Source organism: Pseudonaja textilis, chromosome 7, assembly GCF_049901715.1.
Source record: "Pseudonaja textilis isolate UNSWEBS1 chromosome 7, rPseTex1.2, whole genome shotgun sequence".
NCBI lineage: Eukaryota > Metazoa > Chordata > Lepidosauria > Squamata > Elapidae > Pseudonaja > Pseudonaja textilis.
Window position 1 is genome coordinate 12,930,080 of NC_141996.1, and position 17,517 is coordinate 12,947,596.

General features: G+C 40.0%; 1 long non-coding RNA gene across 4 annotated transcripts; it reads right to left on the reverse strand.

The window, feature by feature from the left end:
- Positions 1-2,333: 2,333 nt before the first annotated feature.
- LOC148125246 (uncharacterized) lies at positions 2,334-14,291 on the reverse strand. Of its 4 annotated transcripts, none has more exons than XR_015744402.1 (5): positions 14,237-14,291; positions 12,258-12,372; positions 11,718-11,861; positions 7,497-7,602; positions 2,334-2,680 (listed from the first exon to the last, which is right to left on the reverse strand). It is a non-coding gene; the product is annotated as an uncharacterized LOC148125246 (long non-coding RNA). The 4 variants fall into 4 exon arrangements; XR_015744401.1 differs by having other exon boundaries at positions 12,222-12,372; XR_015744404.1 differs by lacking the exon at positions 11,718-11,861 and having other exon boundaries at positions 12,222-12,372.
- Between the last annotated feature and the right edge of the window lie 3,226 nt (positions 14,292-17,517).

Here is a 17,517-nt window from a genome sequence, read left to right on the forward strand (position 1 = left end):
ACATTTCAAGAGCCTTGGTGGTGCAGTGGTTAGCATGCAGCATTGCAGGCTAACTCTGCCCACAACCTGTTCGATCCCAATGGGCTCAAGCTTGATTCAGCCTTCCATCTTTCCAAGATCTGTAAAATGAGGACCCAGAAGGTTTGAGGCAATGTGCAAAAGCACTATGGGGGTGGTATATACATCTAAAATGCTTTTGCTTTTGCTATTTCATTAAAGAAAAGAGGAAGACTATCTAGCACCACCATTTTAATGTAAACATTTTTTTTCTCTTTAAATCTCTTCTGCTAATCCATTGCTACAGCAGACTTTTTTCTGCCTTCTGGGCCCATTTACTCTGAAATAGACTGTCCTCTATTAAGAGAATCTTTGTTATTTGCTTAGATCGCCTTGGGGGAAATGTAATTGTTCCCCATGTGTTATCACCACTTCTAAATGAATTTCAGCAGCTGTAGTAAATGGAAATGTAGGTTGCACACTCTATGGTGTCTTATTATTCATATGCACCCTCTCTCTTCAACATGAAAAGCAGCATGTATCTCCATACTATTTGTTGTGAAATATGAGTAAAATTATATTCTGCTTAGGGGCTTCTTTTATGTATCTGATTGGCAACTCTGGGAAGAAAAAGCTGGGTTAGATAACCGTTTGTCCTCATCCAGCATGTTTTTTGTTGTTGTTTTAAAATGATGCCCTCAAAAGCCAGATATACAAAACTGATTATTATTATTTTACCAAAAAGCAAAGCCTTGTCTTTTTGAAATTAAAAATGTTTTGAATATATCTGAAGTTTTGTAAGTTGTGGGAGCTTTACTCGCATTTTTTTTTTTCATACTATCAATCTTAATAGAGATGGAAGGGAACCCAGGGATCTTGGTCAAGCATGAGTCCCTATATCATTACAGAATATTGTCTGTCTGGCCTCTTCTTAAAAACCTCCAGTGATGAAACACTTATAACTTCTGAAGGCAAACTGTTGCACTGGTTGATTATTCTCACTTTTAGGAAGTTTCTCCTTAATTCCAGGTTGCTTCTCTCCTTTATTAGTTTCCATCCGTTGTTTCTTATCCTGCCCTCTAGTGCTTTGGAAAATAAGTTGACTTTCTCGTCTTTGTGGCACCCTCTCAAATACTGGAATACTGCTATCACGTCACCCCTAGTCCTTCTTTTCTCTAACCAAACCCAATTCCTGCAACCATTTTGTATTTGTTTTTGTCTCCAGGCCTTTAATCATCTTAGTTGCTCTTTGTACTTTTTCCAAAGTCTCAACATCTTTTTTGTAATGAGGTGACCAAAACTGGATGCAGTATTTCAAATCTTACTAAGATCTTATTAAGGATTTATAAAGTGGTACTAATACTTCATGTGATTTTGATTCTAGACCTATGTTTATACAACAAAGGATTGTATATCATAATACCTTTTTATTATATGTCATAAGTCACTAATAATAATAATTCTATGTAATAAGTCACTAGTCATAACATCTTTTTTCATTCCAATTCTCATTACTATTATGATGAAATCCATCCTCTCTTTTCATTTAATTATATTGTATAGACAAAGAGGAAGCTCCAGTGGATTTGTTTCTGAGCCATATCCCAAGACTACATTCAAACTAACATGAGTCTTATTAAAATCAAAGAGTAAGGGGATTGCTTGGGTAATTGAAACATCAAAAATTTTCAAATGGAGAAAAGGGGGGATTTTGACTAAAAACAATGAGGCTTCTCAGGAGGTGCTGCTCATCTGTAGGAAAACAACTCCCTATAAATCGGGATTAACCGTTCCGAATTTTTCAAGGGCTCAAATGCCAGCATCCATAAAGCAAATAGCTCAGGTATTTACATTTAATCAAAGCTAGTCTGGTGGGGCTTCAATCCAACTCCACCAACTCAATTAATTTTTAGATCAATATATTCATTACCTTGGACTTAATTCAAAATGAGCCTTCTCCTTACCCTCCCCCTACTCTCATTTATACACAAAACCGCTTAAAAAGAATTGAATGGAATGATTATTGCACAATTACCATACGATTATCATTGATCCAGCCAGCTGCATATTGCCCAGTTGCCTTGGGTTTTCTAGGGTTTTAAGCAGTTGTCATCACCAGCTATGGGTGCATGAATTTCAGTCAATTTCAACCCCCTCTCTGCATTTTATTTTGATATTATTTTATTTAAAGGGAAACAATTATTGTTTACGTTTTGCAATTTTATATCTAATGATTGAATTATCTTCATAAAACATTTCCATCCCTATGGAATTCAGAAATGATGCAAAGCTTCTGGTGTGGTTTGATGAAGAGAAGAATAGAATAGAATAGAATAGAATAGAATAGAATAGAATAGAATAGAATAGTTGGAAGGGACCTTGGAGATCTTCTAGTCCAACCCACTGCTCAGGCAGGAAACCCTATAACATTTCTGACAAAGGGTGATCCAATCTCTTCTTAAAAACTTCCAGTGTTGGAGCATTCACAACTTCTGGAGGCAAGTTGTTCCACTGGTTAATTGTTCTGTCAGGAAATTTCTCCTTAGTTCTAGGTGGGTCCTCTCCTTGATTAGTTTCCACCCATTGCTTCTTGTCTTCCCCTCAGGTGCTTTGAAAAGTAGCTTGACTCCCTCTTCTTTGTGGCAACCCCTGAGGTATTGGAACACTGCTATCATGTCACCATCTGTCAAGAAGAAATGTTTTGCTTTGAATTCATTCGTACTGTTGAAGCAGCTCACTTCAACCAGATCTCCAAGTACTGACTGAAATAATCTGTAGAGTCTGTAAACCTTGATGGATATTTGCTAATATGGGCTATTTCATAAAAACACTCATACACAGACACAGATGCACATAGATACAAACACAACAGAAAACAATGTAAACACAGAATATCTCTACTTTGCTTGTATTTATCTTGGGTTTTAATCATTAGCTATAATAATGGTGGTTTTAAAACACATCTGAATGTTCTCCCATATTAAAATTCAAGGATGGGGAAATTGGATCTTTAAAATGTAGTTGAAATTTATTTCTCTTTGATTCTACCAAGCCTGGCCAATCATTAGAGATGGAAGGCCATATTGACTTGAATATGAAAATGAAGCAGAACCCAGGATCAGAAAGGGTAATTCTGTGCAAATCGGAGCAGGCTAATTTATTAACAACTATCAGCAGCATAGATAGAGAAGATGCTGATTTCCTATATCTGTAACATAGCTGAAAACCAATGCTGATTATGTTGTTTCATATGCAATCAGATTCATTAAAGCATTTTTTTTTCATTCTATTTCTAGGTAGCTTCTTTTAATGTATAAAATGCAATTGTATTGCCTCTATGGCACAGATGTCAAAGTCAATTGTGTCATGTATCACAACATTTTTTTGCCTTTGTGGAGCTGGGGTGGGTATGGGCTGCGTGTGACGCATCTGGCCCACGGGCTGCCAGGTTCACAGGCCTACTCTATGGTATTAGGTGGTTCTCTGTTCATCTCAAATAAAATGGAATACAGGCCTGTAGAAGACTATGTGCTTTATTTTATTTTCAGAAATGAGAAGTTTAAAAAGATTTTCTTATTCCTTCTTTCCACAAAGCATTTCGAAAGTCCCTAATGCGACCCAACACAATTTGTGTCTGATAATTTACACATCTAGAAACTTTTGTACAATACAATTAGCATATGAGTTGGTGCAGAGTGGTATTAAAATCAGCCATAAAATCCTTATAAGCTTTGGTAGCCCTAATAGAGTTATGTCCCCCACGGATATTGTTATATGATATAATTGGCATGTAATATATTGGCTTTCATTGGGAAATCCCCTAGTGAAGAGACTGGTTAGCCTTTTAAATTGGAGAATTGAATTCCGAAATTCAAAGAAGGGAAATTGCAATCCAGTTCATGATTAGCTGAAGAAATGTGAATCAAGTCAGTTTCAGAGGTGGTGTTCAGTAAGTTCTGACCAGTTCTGGAGAACTGGTAGTGGAAATTTTGAGTAGTTCAGAGAACCAGCAAATACCCACCTCTGACTGGAGATTTTACAGTATCCTTTCCCTGCCATGCCCACCAAGCCACGCCCACAGAACCGGTAGTAAAAAAAATTGAATCCCCCCACTAGTCACTTTGTATTGAAGTGAAAACAAACATATTTCTTTCCATCTCTATCCAATTCATCATTTTGGGATCTTCATGGCTTCATGGGCAAACAGTAAACTTTGTACTTCAGAACAATAGCAATAGCACTTAGAGTTATATACCACTTATAGTGCTTTGCAACACTTTCTAAGCAGTTTTACAGAGTCAGCATATTGCCCTCAACAATTTACTCATTTTACCAACCTCGGAAGGATGGTCAACCTTGAGCCGGTGAGACTTGAACTGCTGGCAGTCAGAGAATTCACCTGCAATTACTTCATTCTAAGTGTTGTGCCACCATGGTTCACAATGTGGTAATATGGGAAAAATCACTCTTCAAATCATTTCTCGGATTGCTCAGTTTTCCTCTCTTCAAATGATGCTAAAAATTCATTTGACTTACAGGAATTCTTGCAACAATAAATTGTTTTTGCAAACCATAATAGTGAGCTATATTTTAGTAAAAAAGTGTTTGAAAAGTCTCCCTTTCTTGCATTATGTATCCAAAGCATAGTATAGAAAGGTGGACATTATCTAAGACAGGGGTCCCCAACCTTTTTGGCTCCATGGACTGGCAGTGGCGGCAGTGTCAGTGGTGGTGAAATACTGTACAACCCAGTTCGGAAGAGTTTAATGAATCTTGAAGCTCCTGTGATTTTTGATAGAGGGGCATTTGTGTGTGCCTGTGTGTGTTTGTGTGTTTGTGTGTGTGCCAAAATATGCATTATTCGTTTATTTTTATTAAACTTATATATGGCCCATCCAGTGGTGGGATTCAAAAATTTTTATTACCGGTTCTGTGGGTGTGGCTTGGTGGGTGTGGCAAGGGAAGGATATTGTAAAATCTCCAGCCAGAGATGGTATTTGCCGGTTCTCCGAACTACTCAAAATTTCCGCTACCGGTTCTCCAGAACTGGTCAGAACCTGCTGAATACCACCTCTGGGCCCATCTAACCTAGAAGCAATTTTAGCTTGCTTACAATCAATAAAGCATCAATAGGACACATTAAAGCTATTAGTAGAAACATGAAGTTTTGTTTTAAGATTGACAAAAATGGGGAGGAAAGAAGCAGGATGCAAATGGGGAGAAGGTAGGATCTTAACTTAGTCCATTAACCACCTCCAGCATGATGCACCCTCCTTGGGGTCCCAGTCTAGTTGGCAGGGCTAGGTCTTCAGATCCCTTGGGAGGTCAAAAGGTGTGATGTCTCCCTTGGACAACTTCTCTGACTCTTCCTTGGAGGCTGGCTCAAGGGAGAATGAGCTCATTCCTGGCATGTCAGGAACAGACATTGAATGGCTAGCAGAATGAAAATTACAGGTTTTATCTAGGGACAGCTTTCAGGCTGGTGAAGAGGAGGGGGAAGAACTGCTTTCCATGGTGGATCTCAGAGCATGCAGGGCAGAGAAATGGAGGTCTACCAGATTGCTTGGGGGAAGGCCTCTCTTGATGGGCTGCATTGGGAAGCTATTTAGCATGGCAGAGAGGGAGGCATTGCCGGAAATGACGTGTATGGGTTGTGGCCATGTGTTTGTTCATGTTTTGTGCTTGACTTTTGAGACTCTGAACTTCTACAACCAGTGAGCTAACAAGGATGTACTCTCAAATTTTTGCCTGGGGGCTTTATGTTCTTTTTTTGGACTTGTTTTAGCAGCTTGCTATTTGTTTTATGGACTAATTGGCCATTGCCTGGAGGATTCATCTGGGCTTGCTTGTGGCTGGCTTTGTTTGGGACAGTTCTCAATCCAGGTGAAGAGAATTGCTGGGGAATACCAATAAAACCCTCCATAAACCACACTGAAGTTTATGTATGAGTGAGTGGGGCAGCACAAAAGGGCAGGTTACATCAAATGTTCCAGAGGGTGGGAGCTTAGTGGTGGGCTTGGTGCAAACGCAAAAGGGCTTTGATTTGATGCCATTCTCAAACTGAAATAGTATCCAGTCATTTTTGAAACAGACAAATATTGTTGTTGCTAGTTGTGAAGTCATGTCTGAACCATCATGACTGCATTGACAATATTCCTCCAGGCCTTCCTGTCATCTACCATCTTCTGGAGTCCATTTAAGCTCATGCCTACTGCTTCAGTGACTCCATCCAGCCACCTCATTCTCTGCCCTCCCCGTTTTCTTTTGCCCTCAAACGTTCCCAGCATTAGGCTCTTCTCCAGGGAGTCCTTCCTTCTCATTAGGTGGCCAAAGTATTTGAGTTTCATCTTCAGGATCTGGCCTTCTAAAGAGCAGCCTGGGTTGATCTCCTTTAGGACTGACCAGTTGGATCGCCTTGCAGTCACAGGAGTCTTCTCCAGCACCAGAGTTCAAAGGCCTCAATTCTTTGGCACTCAGCCTTTCTTATGATCCAACTTTCACAGCCATACATTGCAACTGGAAAAACCATAGCCTTGATTATACGCGATTTTGTTGGCAGGGTGATGTCTCTGCTTTTTAGTATGCTGTCTAGATTTGCCATAGCTTTCCTCCCCAGGAACAAGTGTCTTTTAATTTTTTGGCTACAGTCCCCTCTGCGGTGGGTGATCTTGAAGATTGTTAGAAAGATACATTAACTCAAAGCCTTTTGGACATTCAAGGGTCAAATCAAACACATACAAATAGACACATTTCTCTTCCCCACTCCCTTTCTTCTTTACATCTATTTGCTGCTTCGTCTGATACTACTTTAAGTTTGTCGTTGTCTTGCTGTAAGTTTGTCTTTCTACTTCTGGTTCAGGTTTTTTGCTGATTCAACCCTGCAATCAGCACTGAGGGTGCTAATTTTTTAGGATTATTTTCCATAAAAGCATTTGTATTTAGGCTTTCTACAACCTATCTGCAAGGGCATTTATTCTTGTTCGCTTGAGACTCAGCTTACCGCAGTACTAAACCTGATACAGAAGAATAAGAGGACATTACTTGGTTCCTTTTGTTGATGACTTTGTGATTAGATTTGAAGATTATGCTTGTGAGAATGCAGAGCGAAAGGAGAATCTGTGTTGTGATAGGTGCTACTTTACCAAGAAGAATGATACATTGGGGGCAATCTAATATCTCCAGTTTCAGGAACAAGATCCAAGTGGAGATGCAATTGGAAGTTTTCAGCATCGGTTATGTCGACCCTGAAGATGATGTATGTATAGCTATATTTTATTGTAGCCTTTGTCTATTCTTTTCTTAGCTTTCTTTAGCTTTTTGCAAAGGAATTTATCAGTGGCTAAGACGATGAGCTTGTTGAGCAGAAAGGTCGGCAGTTTGGCAGTTCGAATCCCTAGCACTGTGTAACGGAGTGAGCTCCCATTACTTGTCCCAGCTTTTGCCAACCTAGCAGTTTGAAAGCATGTAAAAATGCAAGTAGAAAAATAGGGACCACTTACCTTTTAAAGGAATTTAAGGGTACTTCAGGCTGGCCACATTCTAGCTGTTGAAAGTGGGGTTATAGAAATAAGGCGGGGAATGTTATGTCTAGTTGGCATTCCTTTCCTGTGGGAACAGAGAAGGTGCATGCAGCTGAAGGAAGGTGGAGTTTGGAACAGGGGTGGGATTCTACCAGTTCGCACCTATTCTCTAGAACCGGTTATTAACATTCTAAGCAGTTCGGAGAACCTGTTGTTAGAAGAAATTACTGGCCTACTCCTGTAAGGAAGGCAGAAAGGAAACATTTTGGTGTTGCTTACAGAAACTGCCTCTCCGTTAACCCTTATTACATTCTTGGCAGGACTAGATTTCCTGTCTCAGGAACTTCTCTGGAGTTTTTTTTCCCTCCTTTGCTGGTACTTTGCTTGTGTGGAGTGACCATTCAAAGTTACAATGGCACTGAAAAAAGTGACTTATGACCATTTTTCACACTTACAACTGTTGCAGCATCCTCACAGTCATGAGAGGCCAGGCGAGGAGATCTATGCCTTGACGTGAGTGATATTGAGTTGGCCATGCCCAGCCAATAACATCACCACCAAGCCATCACCACAACTAAGCTACGCCCACAGAACCGGTTGTTAAAAAATTTGAATCCTACCCCTGGTTTGGAGTCATTGGACTGATGGACTGAGAAATGGTTGAAGATTGTGACTCTGCGGGGAAGTTTCAAACTTTTTACTGGGTGTAATTCCAGAGTCTGGCCAGAGTCAGAATTACACTAAGACCATGCCAATTTGATATGCTCCTAATAAATAGAATTTAAAGAAAAATTGATGCATTGGATTTTTATTCTGGGAATATATTACTCGGAGCCTTGACATGGTAGAAGTTTCAGTGCCTTTTGGTGGAGCTACTTAGCCTTTGGAAAGTCTGCGCCATCTAAGTAGCAAGGTTATAATGATTATTTTTCTCACCTGTAGGGCTTATGGACTTTAAAGCCTGCATTAGCTTCCTGCATAGACCTGTTCCCCATTTGTTTACCTCAGTTCCTTCTGCTCTACTAACGCACAACCCTAAATGCAACCTCCAGAGCTTCTAATTCTGGAACCAGGCAGATTAGCCATTAAAATGTCAAGGGGTTTAGATAAAGAGATGAGTAAAATTCATCTTTGAAATAATGACTGTCCCATGCGGGAATCCTTCAGGAAGAGTTAGCCAACCAAGACTCTTAAGCTGATGTGTCCGGGGGAAAGGATTTTTGTTGCCTTGCATATACAGATATTTGGCACCAAATGAACCAATAAATACAATATTTATACTTCATGGTGTTAGAGATAGAATATGCTTTTAAAGTGAAAGTTGAAGTTTTATGAAGGTGACTAGAAATGCAATGGGAAAATTTGGAGGGAAGTTATAAAATGAAAATGATGTCACAGTTCCCAAGATGTTCTGGACCAATGGTAGGATTCAAACATTTTTACTATCGGTTCTGTGGGCATAGCCTGGTGGGCGTGGCAGGGGAAGGATTCCAAATGTATAGTTTCTCATATTCTAATGTTTCAAAAACTTAAAAAAACATGAAAAGAATAAACATAGATTGGTAGATTTAGTAATTTTTTGGTCATCAAATAAAAAGAATTTGAGAAGAATCCTGTAATTCAACAATTGGTTTATACAATTTTAATCAAATATTTGGGGATAGATGAATAACTGAGAAATTGAAATATCTAATGATTTTAGTAGTTGTTTTATTGGCTTCCAGCCTTCTTTTAAATATGACATTTTGCCTTTGCTTTATTTCCCAAAAGAAGTTTATTTGGCATTGGACATTTTCACATGAAGCATGCAAATATATCTGAATTTGGCTTGTTATTTTTGCTGTTGTTCAGTGCCTCTCTCAGCAAAACCATATCATAATGGAAAAGAGAATAAAGCATCAGCCAGGAAACTCTGGCTTAAAGTTACCTTTTACTATAGTTCTTAGTAATTTTTCTCCAGTGCTAAAAAAAAGAGGGGATGAAAATAACGCATGTAGGGCTGTTGTGAAGATTCCTACGATGTTTATGAAGCACTTTATTTTCCTCCTGTGCAAAGGTTTTTTTTTTTTTTTGAGATTTACGGTGTAATAGAAAACCATGGGCATTCTCTTAAGAGGAAAAACTAACACATTTATTCCTATGTCCTTTGAACAGCTACTTCTAATTTCTAAGTGTTGGGAGCATTCAGCAGAGAATATTTTCATAATGCCACTGAATTTAACAGAAGCCGATTGAAGGTTAGGATTGTAAAGAACAATTACAGTATTTGGGTTTGGCTAGTCTAGAGAAAAGAAGGACGGGGGCAGGACATGATAGGAGTATTCCAGTATTTGAGGGGCTGCCACAAAGAAGAGGGGGGTCAAGTTATTTCCCCAAATACTAGAGGGCAGGACAAGAGACAATAGATGTTTCAGTCAAGGAGAGAAGCAACCTGGAATTCAGGAGACACGTTCTAACAGTGAGAACAATTAACCGGAGGAACAGCTTGCTTTCAGAAATCGTAGGTGCTTCATCACTGGAGGTTTTTAAGAAATATACTGGACAGCCCCCTGTCTGAAATGATACAGATACAGATTAACAGAGTTGGAAGGGAGCTTGTAGATCATTCTAGTCCAACCACCCATCAAAGCAGACCCAACACCATTTCCAACAGATGGCAGTCCAGTCTTTTCCTGAAAGCTTCCAGTGATGACAATGCTCCCACAACTTCTGAAGGAAACTTCTGTTCCATTGGTTGATTGCTCTCACAGTCAGAAAATTTCTCCTTATTTCCAGGTTGAATCTCTCCTTGATCAGTTTCCATCCATTATTCCGTGTCTTCGGGTGCTTTGAAAAATAGCTTGACCCCGTCCTCTTTGTGACAGCCCCTGATATATTAGAACACTGCTATCATGTCTCCCCTGGTCCTTCTCTTCACTAGACTGGTATAGTCTAGGGTCTCCTGTTTAAGCAGGGAGTTGGACTAGAAGACATCCTATTTATTTTTATTTATTTATTTTTGTCAATTGCTTACAAGATAATAGGTATAAGTAAAAACATAGTTATGAATACATGGATACATATAAGAAAAATAAAAAATAAAAGAAACAATAAAAGAATTCAACCTTCCTTTCAGCTCTGTTCTTTGATTGACTATTACTATGGTTTGTCAGTCAGCCAGATGTTTAGCCTGGATTTAGCGATTATTATCATTGTTACAGTTTCTCAGACAGTCTGCCAGATGTTTAGATTATTTGCCATTTTTATCAACTCCTTATTCCCCACCACCACCACCACCACCATATGCTCCCTCTCAAATGATTGCCAGGAAAAAATAAAATGGACTAGGTGGGTCTGCCTGAAAAATGATTTTGTTGTGATAGGTTGCATTTCTATTGGTGTGCATTTTATTTCAATCTACTTTGCAACTATCATCTCTCATCATGGAAACCTCACATGTGGTTATGACTAATAGCTATGGATGGATGGGCCTTTGGTAAATAGTTGTGAAGACTAAAAAGCCATCCATGTGTTTGTCTTTAAAGGGAAGGTAGAGTCAGCCATGGTTTGGAGAGTAAGACTATCAATTGCCGGTAGACATAATGATTATGTAGTATGTACAGTATGAGTCTTATTACGAGTCATGCTGAATGGGCTTTTCATTAGCATCTTGTCTGCCTTCACTCTGTCAGAAGATTTATGAGCCTGTTATGATTGTTCTGGTTGCAGGAATTTCCATATCTATATACTATTAGAACTCTCCTGTCTCCCTCTGTGTCTGTTTCTAACCTTCAATTGGGTGAAATGATGCATCACAGAGCAACAGTTTTCGAATCAAGGTACCTCACATAAGGAAACTTATAAAGAATGCATCTCATACTTTACTCTTGTGTAATTGAAGTATCAGTTCAAGGATCTTCACAACAGTTTTACTCACAAAGTTGTGCTGCTGCAGCATTGCTCGCATTAGCCACAGTCATATGATCATGACTGTTGACTACACTTTCCAGAAATCTCTATGTTGCCTGGTACAAAAGAAAACGGGAGGGGTGTATTTCCCTCCCTCTTTCCCACCTTCTTCTGATCCCTGCACTCCATTGTTGGTGGCAAGGTTGATGGGCAAGTGATAATGGGTTTTTTTGGGGGGGACCACCCTCAAAATTTCAAGTGTCTTTAACGGTGATGGAAGGCAAAGGAAGGATCAGAGAACAAATCAGATACCTGTTAGGGCTAGTAGGACCGGCTTGGGAGATATTATTAGTTGGTGGGTGAGTTCTCTTCATGCCTGAAGGGTGGAATCCCTGAGATGGAGAATGGGAATGCATTTTTCCTCATGGTCCATGACTCCCCTTGTTCACCCTGACCCTAGAAAAGTGGCAAACAGTTCCACAGGTCAGCCAAGGAAGAAGCGTAGAAGAAAGAGAAGGCTTCAGTAGGGTTTTGCTAAGTGTTGTGAGGGGAGGCAAAATAATGCCAGCCCTACGTGGGTCATAGATTGTCTAGTTTCAATATATTTAGTTTTGACTGTTGCTATTTGCTACTTTTAGTTGCATCCACCTTGAACTACATGTCAATATAAGGAACAAAAAATCAATAATCAATTTGTTCACTACAATGGAAAGGAACAATAAAGATTAACTTAACAGGCCATCCTATGAAATAGGCTCTTCATATATTGCAGAAATGAATATATACTTTTTCTATTCCTCTTATCCTGTCACTCACCTGTTTTTGTATTAAGCAAGTTTGTTGATGCCGTACCAGAAATCAGGTGTCCTGGCCCCATTGGAGCCTGGGTCCAAGGAGGAGAAGGAGGCGATGTAGCCAGGGCCAATGGAGAGGGATGGTGAAGTCCCTGTGGCCCAGAAGGAATGACCTGGGGAGGAGGACAAGGGAGTTTCAGGTCCCTCGGGCCTCTGAAGAGTAGGCCGGGAGGAAGAAAAGGTGCAAGATGATCAAGCAAGGGGGGAGAGCACCCCACCCCTCCTCAGAAGGCTCACCTGGGGAATAATATTTAGGGAGACGCCATGAAGAGGGGCTTTTGCCAGGAACAAGTGTTTGTTTTGGGATTACACTCCCCAGGCTTTGACTCAGACCTTTTCTCTTGCTCTGAAGACTGCTTTTGCCTTGCTTCAAGGACTGCTTGGCCTTGCTTTGGGGACTGTTCTTGTCTTGTCCTAGCCTGGAAGACTTTGCTTGGATGTTTGCCTTGTGGCCCAGCTAGGTAATCTTTGAACTGTGGTTTGGGGCAGGGGTCGCCAAGCTTTTGGACCTCAGGAACCACCAAACTCAAAATCTTAGATCCCTGGGACCATTAACTGGTTCTGTGGGTGTGGCCTAATTTGGGGGTGTGGCTTGGTGGTCATGTGACTGGCTGGGCCTGGCTTGTATGTAAATATTATAAATATTTATATAAATATTGTTTTTTTTATTTAAAAAAGAGCAACTTTTACCCCAAATCAGGCAAAGCAGGTAGGCAGATTGAGTTGCTCACAGAAACACAGATTCATTCAGAGATCTATCTGCCATTGGCTAGCTCAGTCTGTCACATAAAATTTGCTTGCAAGCAAATTCATAAAACTAACTTACAACACACCATGTATGTAAATATTGCATTTTTTATAAAAAAGAGCAACTTTTCCAAAAAAGGAAAATTCAGGCAAAGCAGGCAGATTGAGTTGCTCACAGAATCATTCAGTGATCTATCTATCTGCCATCGGCTATCTCAGTCTCTCAAATTTGCTTGCTGAGTCTGCACTGAATTTGCTTGCAAGCAAACCTTCAGTCCTAAGAGAGGTTTGGCCATGCTTAAAAGCAGAACCAAAGATCTAAAGACTAGCTCGAAAGCAAGAAATCCAACCATTTCCTGCGTCCTAACTAATCTAAATCTCCCAGCACAGAGAACAGATGATGGTCGGAAAAAGGAAAAATAGAAATTTAGTAGGCAAGTTTACCAGGTAAGGAGTGAGTGGGCGGGGAGGTTCCTGTGGGCCATATGGGTGGCACAGCCTTGTGTTTCTGCACAGCCTGGATTAAGTGCTTTGGGGGGGTGCTCTTGGGTTGAGATTTCTCTGCGGCCCACCAAAATTTTCTCACGGCCCACCAGTGGGCTGTGCACCTCCAGTTGGCGACCTCTGGTTTGGGGGGTTGTGGTTGGAGCCTTACTGGTCAGGGGAGAGTCATTTGTTTAACCTTCCCAAGAGAAATAAAGACCTCTCTGGAGGCTTGCCTAACCATGACCACCTGGGTCATAACACCATGTAACTGATTTCTAGTCATATCTTAGGCATGAAAACCCGCTGGGTGACTTTGGCTCAGTCATTCAGTCTTAACCCAACCCATTTATGCCTTTGATTACTATATCTATATCAGGGGTCCCAATCCCCCTTCCATGGACTGGATCAGTCCATGGCATGCCAACAACTGGGCCACCCAAAGAAGGAAAGCCCCATCCACGGGATGCAGGCAGCACACAAAACCATGTCCCCCCCAGTCCATGAAAAACATTTCTCTATGGAACCGGTCCCCAGTGCCCAAAAGGTTGGGGGCCTCTGATGTACCTTATTCCTCTGAAAATACAACTTACTCAGAAAATAAGCCCTAGCTTGATTTTCACACGTGCACCCAATATAAGCCCTGCCCCCAAAATAAGACCCAATTAAGGCCACACCCATTCCAGGGTGCATGGGTAAAAATTAAGCTAGAGTGAGGATGAGAGGTAGAGCTGCCCTACTACTTACTTTTGGATAATTGCAGCCAGGACTTGCATACTTCAGCCCATTTCTTTTGTTGCAGCTGGCAAGGCTTTCCTGAAGGCCTCTGTAGCCAATGACAGAGCTCTGGATCAATCCAGAGCTCTGTTATTGGCTGAAGAGGTCTTTCCTGAAGGCCTCTATAGCCAATAACAGAGCTCCAGATCAGCTACTGAGGCCTTCAGGAAAGCCTTGCTGGCCTTGCTAGATGAAGAAGTTCCTGCTAGACGAAGAAGCCACATTTGTTAAACGAATCACTGCAGTTGTTAAGTTAGTAACATGTTTGTTAAGTGAATCTGGCTCTAATAATAAAAAAGAGGCCTCTAATAGCAAAAAAGAGGCCAGGGGGAACATGCGCAAGTGTGGTGAGTCAGTGGATGAAACTCCCCGCTAAAAAAATGTCCTGGTGCCTTTTTTGGTGACAAAAAAAAATATAAGACAGGGTCTAATTTTGGAGGAAACACGGGTATATGTTAGAGATAGTCCTCAACTTATGATCACAATTAAGCCTAAAATTTCTATTGCTGTAAGCTACGCATTTGTTAAGTGAGTTTTGCCCCATTTTATGACCTTTCTTGCCACATTTGTTAAATGAATCTCTTCAGTTGTTAAGTTAGTAACATGGTTGATAGGCGAATCTGGCTTCCCTATTGACTTTGCTTGCAAAAGGTGACCTCAGGACACTGCAATCATCATAAATATGAGTCAGTTGCCAAGCATCTGAATTTTGATCACATGTTCATGGGGGATGCTGCACTGGTTGTGTGAAAAACAGTCATTAGTCACGTTTTTCAGTGTTGTTGTAACTGGAACAGTCACTTAACAAACCATTGTAAGTCAAGGACTACTTGTAATTGAGACCAGTCACATGGTGCATCAAATAGCCCCTGTCATGCTCCAGCATATAACTTTTATATACTGTTATTGCTCTCTAGCCCCATCTAGTGGCCGGAGGGACAAATATGCCACAACATATGACCTTTATATGCTATTGTTGCTCTATCCCCATCTAGTGGCTAGAGAGACAAATACCAAGTATATTGCTTGAAGTTGATTCACCCCTTTACCCATCAGCCTGCACTCTCAAAACAAGCGCATGCTGGGAAGCCAGACTCTATTTCCTTTAGCATTTGGAGAAGGCAGAAGCACAAAGAAGAATCCATCTTAATCTGTGGCACATGGTCATCCAAAGACCAACCCACACAGAGCATTGCTGGTGAGATTTAAATTGCTTGTATTTATTAATTGTTATGTTCAGCAGGAACTTAATACTGTCTATCTTGTATTTGGTTCTCATTGTATGTATCCCTATTTTCCCCAGTTTCACCATATCCTGTTCTTTCAATAAAGCATTGAGATCTACGCAGTGTCTGTTTTGTTGGAGGATAGGTGGGTTTAGATGCATGTCGAGCTGCACACAGACTAACGCGTAATGAGGACAGAAGAGCCCCTTCCAACTGATTTGACTGCCAGGTAATTTCACCTAAAACACCCCTATCTCATCAGACTTTTATTTACAGTAACTACCTCCAGAGTAATTAGAAGTACAGTCCACCACCTCACAATATCAAATCAAGCTTTCATCATTATTTTTTCCAAAAGTTTATATAACTGCTTTGCGGTCTCCAGCATTTTGAAAAAAATTCAGTCTTTGCTTAGGACTGCTCTGCTGCTTACCTGTCTTGCAAATGGAATTTCTTACTGATTGAGGTCTATTCACATATCAAGAGAGTGGCATGAACAGCTATAAAATAGAGTTGCTGAAAAATTAGTCCATTTTGACTTCTCCAAGCCTTGATTTTAGACCTTTTAAAGGCTCTGTTTTAAAAAAGAAACTAGTACTTAAGGTCATTTTCATTTATTGGTAATTTATATATGCCACCTGTTAGAAATAAAACTTTCCAATAGTACCCATAAAAAGTTGAATTAGGAAGAGACTGCAGCCTGCTAATGCCTCCAGTTTAATATGCCTCCTTAATTGGATACCAATACGCTGGTGGATTTTTTTCTTTAAAAAACAACCCTATACATAGAATTCCAATTAAGCCTGTCACATTTCCAATACTCTTCCATATGTATCCTTTTCCAAGTTTTCAATTTATGTTACAAATAAATTTAGAAAGTAAACAGTATTTATGCAGAAAGCTTTTTTTTTCAGATGAAAAGTACATTTAATGAGCCCGCTTGTTTATATTAAATCAATGATTGGAACAGTTCACAGTTAGATAGGTAAAAGTAAACACTACTGAATTTAGCTTAGTTCCTGGTGACTTTATGGATATGTCGATTTGGTTTTTGAGGAGAAAAGAGAAGGAGGGGAAGGGGAGGAGGAAAAGGAAGAGAGGAAGAGGGGAGGAAGGCAAGAGGAGGAGGAACTGCTGTATGTTGTTTTGACTATCTAGCCCTCAAATTTTCAGATGAGTTCTCATTCCCAATCTCATCTCAATTGACACTGCTTATCTTTCTAAACTGTCACCTACTGTTGTTGCTGAAAATAGCAATGCATATCTATCAGTCCTTCTCTTACTAAAAATACCATCACAGTTGAACGTTATTCCTGAGACCATTGTCTGTGAACTGTCCTTAAATATCACATTTTGGTTCTTACTATGTTACAGAGCCCTTGATTATGACATTGAACATGCAAACAAGCTAAATACACTACTAACATGGGCCGCATCCTGCCCACATGCTTTTATCTTTCTTGGTGACTTCAGTCTACCTCATATTAACTGGCCCTTAATGAATGTACAACTGAACCCACACATGCAACCTTCTACAATGCAGTAACAAATCTGGGACTAGAACAACTAGTAACCAACAACACTAGACTTAACAACTGCCTCGATCTCATCTTCTGAAATAGTTTGAATTCAACTTATGGGATACAAATTAAAGAACCCTTTTCCAACAGTGACCACAACATGATTGACTTTTGTCTCAACATACGTCCACACAAAAATCATCACAACAATGGAATCCCTAATTATAACTTCAAAAAAGGCAACTATGATCTTATAAACAATGATCTCTCATCCCTTGATTGGCAATTTCTATTCTCTGGATGCAATACTGTAGAAGACCATTACAACATATTTTTACTTGAAGTCAAAAGAGCCATCAAACTATATGTACCATTAACAACTCCCAAAACCAGAAAAACAAATTACCCAAAACAATAAGGAAGCTTCAATCCAAAAAGAAATCACTTTGGCAGAAAAACAAATCTGGTCACGTTGCCAACTTCAAAAGCCGATACAAAAATTTAT